The following is an 11,701-nucleotide window of genomic DNA, read 5'->3' as shown; positions in this document are numbered from 1 at the left end:
AGGATCACAGGGAAGTGACAACATGAAGCTAGGGCCTGGGGTACAGCTGCAATACACTCCCCATATGCCCCTGCCTGTGGAACTGGTGCCCATTGCAGGGGTGTGCAGGAAGCGCATCGTGGCTCTGGAGTGAATCCCCTGGGCCCTGTCACAGCTCTGCAATCCTTATTCCAGCCCTGGCCCTGCCCCTGGCCCTGCCCAGCCATCCCACTCCTGGATGCCACCCCCCACTTGCCTGTGGCCCCATTCCATCCACCCAAGCCAGCACAGGGCAGAGCCATGTAGGAAGTTTTAAGAAGCTGCTGTGAGTTTGGGGGGGTGGGGGAAGACAGGAAGGAGGTGCTGACTCAGGCAGGGACAGTTCAACAAAACTCCTTAAGTGGTTCTCCAACCCAATAATCGTGCACTCATGTTTTAGGGTATAACTTAGTTAACTAGCACTGGAGTGGGAACCTGGTACCCAGTTTGAGACATGCCTTAGTATGTAGATAGTCCCATTCAAATAAAAATGGCTTCCTGAGGAGTAAGGCCATCAGGACTCGTAGTTGAGATGAGATCTTTCATTAGACCAACAAGATTTTTGCAAAAAAACATTCTTTAATTGCAAGCTTTTGGGCACAAACACCCTTCATCAGGCATTGGAGAAAAGACTGTAAAAGTTCTCCTGGGTAGAAATGAAAGTTCATATTTCATACGATTTCAAAGTTCTTGTTGGTCTAATAAAGGTTCTTGTTCAACACAGGTCTTGATGGTTTAATAAAAGATACCATCTCTACTACGAGTCCTGGTTTCCTCTTGACCAATACAGCTCCAACCCGAATACCTTCCTGAGAAGTAAAATACTGCTCAGTATGAATGAGAAGTTTAGAAACAACACAAAATAAGTTTTAAAACAAACCCAGCACTGAAACTGCTGAAAGCTAGCTCAGTTCTAGTTTTGATCTCAGTCGCTACAACAAAAGACAAGAAACTGCAAAGGGTCCTTCAGGAAGTATGACAACCCCCTGATGGAGGATAACTTTGTATGATATATACTGTTATTGTATTAAAATGTTAAAAGAATGTTAGGGTTGCAAAATCAAGCACTCAGAAGTTAGAAAACGTGTACAACCTTATTTCAACTGGCTTGTGCATCTGTATTATGCTATGATCATCAAGTGCACGTTTATTTTTTCCTATGGTACACATGCCTCATGCAGTGCACAGGATAAACAGCTTCAACTAAAGGAGACTGCAGCATAACTGTAAAGTCATCAAAATTCTTTTAAGTCAGCATCACTTTTAGCTTGCTTATGTTCGTATTAAAAAAGCCCAAACAGGTAAAGATAAACAAGCAAACCAAACAAAAATCCCCAGGGGGTTGGGAAGCAGAGGCCAATAAAGGACAAGCTAAGAGTAAAATGATTGTATTTCATATAATAAGAAGCAGTCACAGTATGCTCATTGCCTCGCCAAGGTAAACCACACAGTGTTTCTGTATAAACATAGAATAATAAAAATACGATCCTCTGGTCCTACGATGCCGTCATCATGGTTCTGTGTTAATTCTATTACCTTTGTCAGGGATAGAATAACTCGCTGTGGTTCTCATCCCCAAAGAGATCGCAATAGATTATGACTAGCTATTGGAACATAACAGAATGTAACTTTACAGAATTGCATATGCATGTCTAAATGCCAGTCAACAGATGTGTCGTCTTATAGTCTCACGCAGCTTTAATTTATCAAGGAGAACAACATCTGGTTCTCATTGACATGTTTTATACATATATATACATATATACATATATATACACATACATATACATGCGTGTGTGTGTGTGTTTAAATATAAGCTACCAGGTTTTCCAGATGGGTTGGTAGGGACTTAAAGAGGAATAGACACTTGCTCAAAGTCATAAAGTAAAATTGGGCTTAACCCAAACCTGAACATGAGAGTTCCAGCCATAGTGTTTTTGCATTAGATTGCCACTTGCATCTTAACTTCTAAAAAGATCACTATAAAACAGCTACAATTTGAATTGTTGAAATGGGTTTTTTTATACACTGTCAATAAATATTTTATTTTTCCTGGCTTATTTTATTTCACTGAGACTACTGTATCAACAGTAACATTCTGGTATGTTCTATTGGTCAGAAGCATAGAAAGAGAAAATACTACCACTTCTTTTGAATCCTGGTTACTCATTCTCCCTATTAGGCCCCAATGCCACCATAGTGTTAAGGATTGTTCTATTCTACTCCAATCCTAGGTCCTGTCCTAGAATGTGGGGGTATACCAGGAAGCTTCAGTGGGTCTCAGCATGGATACAGAGGTTGGCCATGTGTTGTAAACTGGAGGGCTGGGGCAATACATAGATTGTAAAAGGATACTGTTAAACAAAAGCCACTGTTAACTAATAGCCTTTTCTATCTATTACAGGGCTTGTGTATTTAGTTATATCTTTCACTGCACCTCAGTGCCAATTTATAAATGCCGATTCCCCAATTTCCAGTTAAAATAGCTTTGCTTCTAAAAGAAAAACTAAGGAAATGAGACCCAGACTCTTCATAGTCTCAAATAAAACATACCCCTTAATAACATGCAAACCTTGGTTCTGAAAGGGAGAACAACATTTTTTAAAAGATCTTTCTGGGTGTGACTACATGTGCCTGTTAATGTACAGCAGTATGCCCTGGATCTTATCTCTCTGGAGCTTATTGCTGCTGTCATGAAGCCGCATGTGTGCACGGACCACAGCACATGGACCTGGGTCAAAGCAGCCCTGGTTGGCAGGGACCCTAGGGGTCAGCCCTCACAGCCCAGGGCTGCTCCAACTGGGCTCAGTGTGCTGTGGACAGTTTGTCTGGTGCATGAGGGTGCTTCAGCATGGGGCTAGCTGGCAGTATTTACAAGTACTATCCTGCTGTGGAGTTATTATTTCTGTGTGCCTATTAGAGGCACACATTGAGACACTGAGACATTTGCTGTGCAGTTAATTAGGCAACTGCACAGTAAATGTCTCATGTAGATGTACCCTCCTTGTAGCAAGTTACTGAGTAGCAGCAGCTAGGGAGCCAACCCTGATCATTATTCTCCTCCCTATGGATCACTTGCAGGCTTCAACATTTGCTTTTGTTGAGATTAGTGGTTCTCAAACATTTCCTTCGCTGACCACTTGAAAATTGCTGAGGGTCTCGGCGGACCACTTAATAACCTTTTTTGTTTTACAAATCAAAGCACATAACTCATATTTTAATATCAGTAGTCTTACCTTATAAGTACAGATATTCTCAATTGTTTCGCATCCTTTCTGCAGACTACCTGAATGGAACTTGCGGACCAGTAGTGGTCCGCAGACCACAGTTTGACAACCTCTGGTCTAGAGGAAGTGATGTTATTGCTCCTTAATACCATGTACGGGCAATTTAAGAGTAGGAGCAATCTAATGATGGTCTTGGTTTAAGAATCACTGGATGAAAACTGTGGCTTGCATTATGCAAGAGGCCATGTTAGAAGATCATAAAATCTAGACCTGTCAGTATATTAATTTAGCCCACAAGAGGAAGAGGGGGGAACCCCTGAGAGACCTGGTTCTTTGAACATCGATCTGCATGGCCAGGTATAGACATTTATACTCTTACTGGTGTAAGTGATCAGAAACTGGTCTGTACCTGTAACAGAATAGAGGCTTAGCACACATAGACTAGTTTAAAAATGGTGGAACCCAGGCTAGCATTCCTGCCCCACCCGCCTCCTACCAAAGGACAAATGTGTGTTTTGTTTGCTACTGATCTAAATTATGCCACTTACAGAAAACTTCGTAACTTGGATCGATTCTGCCTTGGGGTTTTTTGAATGTCTGTACCTAGCCCATATGTGCTGTAACAGATGGAAGAAACTCTACATGTGTCTGTTCCAGTAGAGTGGAAAATAAATATTGACATAAAGGTATACTAATGAGTACCAATGGCCCGGAAACAATATGGCCCCTTACTCTTCAGTTCCTCTGCTTTAAAGTGGAATGAAATCTTGATATTTCATTGTGCAAGGCTATGAGGTACATTGGATTGAAACAAACGGAAAATAAATTCTGAGAAAAGCGCAAGCTTCTGAAAACTGCATCACTTGCATAGGAGGAAAAAATGAATGCTAGCACTGTTCACACCAAAGCTGCCATGAAAGCCAGCGAGCCCTGCTTTCTTCTTATCTTTCTTACCAAACAACATTCTGGTAGGGTGCATCCCTAGTTTTACACCTCTCCAGTACATTATAAAAGAAGTTTAAAGAAGCTGTAATGCTCCCATGAAGTCTATGTCCACTAGCCAAGTGCAAGGAAGCAGTAACTTTCAGCTCTCTTTTTAGAGCTTCCCCCAAAGAACAGATCATTATCTTCTCATTTGGAAAAAGAGAGACATGAGGCAATCTGGTGAAAGAGCAAGCCTGCTCGAGATCTGTCTGACCTTTTGACTCTGCTGCCCTTGTTAAATTGAATTGCTTCGGCTTCCAACCTCTCTGAGTACATAAATAATCCAACGCATTGAGGAAGGGCCATTGATACAGTGGATAGCTTTTCCAAAACTCTTGGTCCCAGATTTTCAGCAAAGCTTTGCATATTGGCTACTAAACTCTTTTAAAAATCTGGTCATGTAAGTGTCATCAAAGCAGCTGCTGCAGGCTAAAGACTCTGGAAAAGCAGCTTATTTTTGTGTCCAAATAGGAGCCATGTTCTTTGGAAAATCTAGGCCATCAGCACAGAATTCCACTTTTGTTCAGCAAATAAAATGCCTGCTCAAAAGCAGCTCTAAACAAAAATTAGACTATAGTCTTAAATCTCCATATAGAATGAGTTCTATATGCAACTATATATTCAGACAGTGGATTTTCATATTTTTTGGTTTGGTTGTCTACAGGGAAGAGTATATAATGCTTTCTGCTGGATACCAACAAGAAGTGAGTTGTTAAAGAAGCTGGCTCTCAATATAAGGTTCATGTATATAGAATGTAAAAACAAATAGGTGTAGGATTAGTCACTATTGCCAGAAGGGGGCTGCTGGGATACATTCCTTTTAGGGAGCGATTTAAAAAAATAAATAAACCTCATATCTACATATTGCTGAAGACTGAAAGTTTTAAAATAGAATTTAACCATATTTGTCATTCAGATCATTTATAAATGACGTGGCTCAGTAGCATTCTTACAGGCAAGTATCACAACAACATGCATCGTGACATTCCTACTGCCTCAGAGAAGGCAATGAAAGCAAAACTCATTTCCTTGTTGAAGCCTCAGGGCCATTTATGGTATGCTCAATGTGCACAACTCCTACTGGCCTCAATGGGAGATCCATCAGGGATCAAAGACTGTATGTGGATATTAATGCATAGTATTATGGCCTTCTTTGGAGACTGTGCCAAAGCATACATTACGTAGTACTGCATGTAGTTGTTTTAAAATGTTCTGAACACCGATGCACATTAAGAACTGAATGCTACAACTTACAGCCAAAAATAATACTTTGATATGGCTATAATGGCGTAAGTGTATGGAAACAAAAAGGAGGGAAGAAAATTGCCTCAGTAGAAAAATGATTACTGGAATAAACTTGGCTTAATCTCTTTTATATTGTTCATCAAAGGGTCATTATAGTGATGATGATATTTATTTGACATTATCCAACTATAAAAACCTTTGGTCCAATGTAACTTAGGTTACAGTGATCCTTGCAGGGAGAATTTAAATTTGATCTTAAATAACTGAGATAAAAAACATACTGAAAAGTACAGTAAATCCAGCATAATGCACTCTTACCCCAAAATCCGCATTCCAGAACACTTGATGAGAAGACCATTATATTCTGAATTATTTATACAGGAAAACAGCTGAAAATAATACGGTTTTTTGTGGTAAATGAAAGTACAACTCCCCGAAATCATAGGTAAGTGTGAGTGTCTTACAGGTACAAATCACTATGTAATCACTGGGCTACTAGTTAGAAAGTATGTAACGTACCCAACACTACCCATTACTTTTATATTTCATAGACTAAATCTGAATGTAAGGGAAGGTGCAAAGTCTCAGTAGGTATTATTCAAATAAAAAGGGACCAGAAAAGAAGCTTCAACAGGAAGAGCAACCAGTAGATTATTAAATATGTATATTACACTTGTTTTATACTTTCTCCTCTGCATTCAATCAAAATCCCGAACACATGGGATGGCCGTCCATCCAATATCTTGACATATGACAGGAGACATGACAAAGTCAGTCAGTCAATGATGTTTGGCAGTGGTGTGGGAGAAAAACCTGATGTGTGAGCAGCAAGTCTTCTCACAGTGGCTACAGGTCCACTTGTCAGATGGAGTTCGAAGCACACTCTGCTTCCTGGCTCACTTGCAGGCCTCAGCCTGGGCTCTCTAATGGCTCTCCACAGTGACTGCACCAGCTTTGACCCGGCGACTCCAGAATGAGGAGTCTCCCAGGTGTTGGTGGGAATGCTGAATTTCTTGAGACCTTGCTTGACCTTGTCACTGTATCAGAGGTTTGGCCTTCCTCTGCATCATGGGTGGTTCTTGAGTTGGCCATAGAGCGTAGCCTTCAGCAGACAGTCTTGAGGCATGTGCTCCACATGTCCCGGCCAGTGAAGCTGTGACTGTCCAGTGTAGTCTGCATAGACTGTAGGCCTGTCCTCTCAAAGATCTCATTTTTGGTGATCCATTGGTCCCAAGTGACTCCAAGGATTTTTTCTCAGACAGCAAAGGTGGAAACTGTTCAAACTCTGCTTCTACTTGGAGTACATGGTCCCAAACACATCAAGAAAGGTTTTTGCAAAGGGTTAAGGGGGATGACTGGTACTTCCTGTTTCTGGAGTGGCTGGAAATAACATGAGAGCCCTATTTCATACAGTTTTTTGACAGTATTTTGGCAGATTTGCCCCATTTCTCTGCCTTGCAAAGTATATAGGAAATGAGGGAATACTATTAACCAAACTTTTACAAGAAAGACTAGTTCAGATACCCTTAGAGCAGTGTTTTTTCAGATTCAGAGTCACTTCTCAGAAAATGCCAGCTCTTTAGCTATCACATATTTCCTTGACTCCAAAGAAAAATAACTAAATAAGGGAGAAAAATAGAGCAATTCTTCTATTGTAAAGAACTCAGAAAGACCACAAGTCAGAATGTTTTTAACACTATGAATTCCTATTTGAAATCTGTGAGCTTATTTTGTAAATCACGTGTAGGCAATTTCACACCTAACAGTGCTAACTCCCCATAGCACCCTCAAAAGGATCTCATGGCATCCCAGGGTGCTGTGGCACTCTGATTTAAAGTCAATGAGCTAAAGGGATTTGAGTAATTTAACTGGCACTTATGAAAGATGGCTCAAGAAATTGCAGTCCTATTTATCCCACTGAAGACACAAAAGGATCAGCAGGTGTCCCTGTGTTCCCTGGGCAATATAGCACCACCTTGATGCAGCATAAGAAAGGGTGGGAGAAGCCGTATTCAGACAATGGCAATAGAGGACCAGTCAGGAGGTGGTGAGTAGAGGGTCTCAGTACGAATGACAGTGAGCCAGTTTCAGTGTTCTCAAGTCCCAGCACAGGTTGAAAAACTGCATAAAAATAATTCCACGTGAATGTGCAGCTGTCCTTTTGTCTTCTTACCAGCCAAATTGAAGGAACTAAACCCCTCCCCACCAGATTTATGTGTAACTTCTTGAGTTCTTGAAGCATCAGGTTTTGCAAATAAAATGACCATATCATCAATGACCGTTTGTCACACCAGACAATCCATTAGAAAAGCCTGTTAAATACTTCAGCACAAGGGATGGTTTTGGCTCGCTTGATTTTTGTTTATACATCATTATCCAGAGACTTTGTATGACAAAAAAGTACAAAACATATTTTGGTTGAGTTGACCTTTCTGGAACTAATTCAGATCAGATCTGCTCTTCAACTAATAATAAAGTACAGGAATTTAAAAAAAAAACAACAATACCCCCCACCTCATTCCCATCATAAAGTCTAAACAGCTGGGCTGTGTGTTGGGAAATTCCTTAGAAGCTGAGGGTAGGAATCTTTCCCGTCCAGTCATGTAGCGGTTTCACAACTGCTAACATGGCCTCCAGGCTAGAGTGGAGTCTCTAAAACCTGTGTCTGCAGAGGTAATTGGTAGCAGATCCACCTTTTTTGTCTCTTCCCCAAATCTCTGCTATAGAGAACTGGGCTACTAGTTAGAAAGGCCCTTTTTTGATAGGTATTCAATCCTAAATCCTCTTACCAAATGCAGTGAAACTGTTGTGGTTCCACACTAGCCTAGGAGTCAGTAGGCTTAGCTATAATGAATACTGAGGCTAAGTACAGACAGTCAAAAAGCCCAAGGCTGAGTCAATTCAGTCTTTGCAGATTAGTTTAATCTTTGCAAAGATTAAACTGAGAAACAACTGGACATACATTTACCTTTGATTCAGGTAATGCAGTCATATGCCTGCACTGGCTCAGCCCAAAAACTGGGAGGTACTGAAGCACACTCTCTGCCATGGGCTGTATGCTCACTTCCTTTTCCTGCTGCCCCCAAGGTCTCTGGGATTTGTAGTCCACAATCACAGAAGCAGCACCCTGCCAGACTGTTCATTACTACCTCTTCCTGTTTCCAGGAGTCTCTAGGATTTGTAGTCCACAGTTGCAGCCAGCAGTAACTTAGCAGAGCAAGGCAGTTCTTTACTAGGGGGAACTGGGGTTTAACTGGGGAAAGGGGGTTTAACTCCCCTCCCTGGCACCAGACCCCAGCCAAGGTTCACCTGAGGGGGGCAGTCCCTGCCTCTTCCCCCAACCCTTCTCTGCTGGAGCAAACAGCCCAGCCCAGGACATGAGCTGGCAAGGATTCTGATTTAACTTGAACCAGGAAGGGGTCTGGGAGAGAAGTTTCATAAACCAGTTTGACCCAAATCAGTTACATCTAATACTGTATTCAACCAGGTTTATTTTAAACCAGCTTCAGCCATTTTGAAACTAATTTATGTGTACCGAACTTCTATTCTGCTGCAGGCTTAAACCTGTTTCTGATGACTTAAACCAGTTTATGTGTAACTTCTGTCCCCCGCTTGAAACTTCTGTAACTTCTGTCCCCTGCCTGAAGAAACAACAAAGTCCACTATCCAAAGACAGGCTAATTCACTGAGCTGAGACACAAGAGACCTAGATTCTACTTAGGTCTTCAACTTCTGCTATTGGTCTGCTGTGAGACACTGAATCAGTCACTTCATCTCAGTGCAACTGCTTCTTTTGCCTTCTGTTTTTATATTTGAAGCTCTTCATGGCCAGGACTTTTTCTTTCCATAGGTTTGTGGCACCTCATGCAATATGACATTAATCATGGTTAAGGCATCAAGACAGTACTGTAATATACATAATAACACTGGTGTAAGAAATATAAACTCCCCTGACTTCTCCTCATCTTCCTCATCTGGACTGTTAAATTAGGGTGTTCTGGGTTTTTAGAACACAGTTATAAAAATCTCCCTATACCTTTCTTCCTTCCTGCCCCTTCTTCGCTTGTCCATTTCAACAACTTAACCTTTGATCTCAGCTCTTATATGATTTTGATTCAGTCTAGTGCAGAAGCATAAAGGAACAAATTATCCCCTCAGGTGCAGCAGTATATATATTTAATGGTACTTGAGCAATACCATAAACTTTCATGCAGAAATTTGCTTGAGTTGAGAGTAAACAAGTATCTCAAGATTTGGTCAACTGACAGTGATGTTAAAATACACAGTAAAACTTCAAGATAAAAACTGGAATAATGAAGAAAAACACAGTCTGTGTTATATGTATAAAAAGTAGAATTAGAAAATGAATTTGTGAGTAAGAGGAACAGCAGGTTTTATTAGTGGCTTATAAACAACAGTGAAACCTGGAAGTGACAATTAACAGCAACCCACGGCTTGTTAAGTCTGTGATAGAAGGTTACAATTCATAGGATGCCATCTGGAAGAGGAAATTATCTGAAAGCGGCTCTTAAAGCAAACTCACTGCTTAATACTAATTTCTGGTTGAGAAATAAGGGTATAAACTGGAAGTAATTTATATTGCTGCAGCCTTGAGAATTTTGCTAGGGTATTGGGATCCTCTTCTTCCCTCTACCACCATACGTTTTGTCCTGATCACCACAGAGCGCCCCAAAGCTTCATAGTTGACTGAAAATGTGCATCAGAAAGGATCAGTATTTAGAGGATGGTTAAGACCTCATTTAAGAAAGTAGCAGCAGCTGCCCTCAAAAATTTTTGTCTAGCATATCCTTATAATTTATTCAGGATATACCTGAATTGAACAGTAGTTTTCAAGTAAAAAAGGTGGGCAGAAAGCACTGTGAAGAATGAGAGCAGGATGTATTAGTTAAGGTGTTGGCAACCCTGGGTACATGTACCCCCAGGGTACCTGAGAAGGCCTTAAGGGGTACATGTCGGTGGGTGGAGATAGAGTGCCACCACCCACCACCCTGCACCACCACCTCCCAAGAGCAGGGCCGGTCGGGAGGGGACAAGGGCTGCACAGGTGCTGCCCGGGAGGCTGGATGCGGGAAAAAGGGGGAAGCTTGCACGTGGCAACCACTGCTGCCACCCACCACCCCACGCTGCTGCTTCTCCATGTCTGGCCGTGCGCCACCCTCTCCTGGTCCCTCCCCCCCCAACTCTACATCTGGCCCCTGGAGGTACATTTATTAAAAAAGGTTGAAAACCCCTGTATTAGTCCATATCTCCAATACTATTTAGGGTTGGCTTTAGATCCATCCTCAAGGTCCATTTGCCTTAACCCCTGACTGCAGTCTAGGCTGAACATATGATGCTTATCTCTATCCCACAGTTCTGAAAGACCTAGCACATGAGATTACAGGTATAGTGGCAAGTGTTCTTAATATCAATCTCTATCTGATTGGAGAATTTAAATTATATCATAGCATTTAAGAGGAGGAAAAAATGTTATTCTGGTAACTATAGGCCCATTAGTATGCTCTCAGTAGGCTGCAAAGCTGCAGAATGAATTTTGAAGGAAAGAGTAATTAAAGAAATTAACCAGAACATGGGTGAAACGCAAAATAGTCTCTAGCTTTGGTAAATCCAACAACAATGACCACAATAACTTCTCCTATAACTTGGGAGTTCCTCAGTTAGGAACTACTGGGAAGGAGTACCTGAGTGTACTAGTTGATCAGAGGATGACTATGAGCCACTAATAGGATCCACAATGAAAAAGAAAAAGGGTGATTGGAGGATGTATCAGGCAAAGTATTTCCAGGAAAGTGAAGTAATGACATTATACAAGGCACTAGTAATTTCGCTTCTGGAATAATGCATACAGTTCTGGTTATCTATATTCAAGAAAGATGAATTTACATGAGAACAGATGAAGAAAAGGGCTACTGGGATGACCAGGAGAATGGAGAGTCCATCAGAATGAGCAGGCTATAAGAATTTGGCTATTCAGTACAGCAAGGTGAGAGGGGATATGATTGATGTTTATACAAGTACTTTGAGGGGAAGTGGGGAGTAAACACTAGGGAGGGATAATAGCTATTTATTAGGCCTGCGCGAAGCAGCTAGTATTTGCTTCAGATTCAGATTCGGCCGATTTGGGGGACAGTGTTTCGATTTGATGATTCGAATCACTGCCCTGATTCAATTTGGCTGAATCTGATTTGGAGATATGGGAGCAGCTG

The sequence above is a fragment of the Crocodylus siamensis genome, chromosome 2 (genome assembly GCF_052110815.1).
Source record: "Crocodylus siamensis isolate JL-2025a chromosome 2, ASM5211081v1, whole genome shotgun sequence".
NCBI classification, from domain to species: Eukaryota; Metazoa; Chordata; order Crocodylia; family Crocodylidae; genus Crocodylus; species Crocodylus siamensis.
This window is presented reverse-complemented; position numbering follows the sequence as displayed.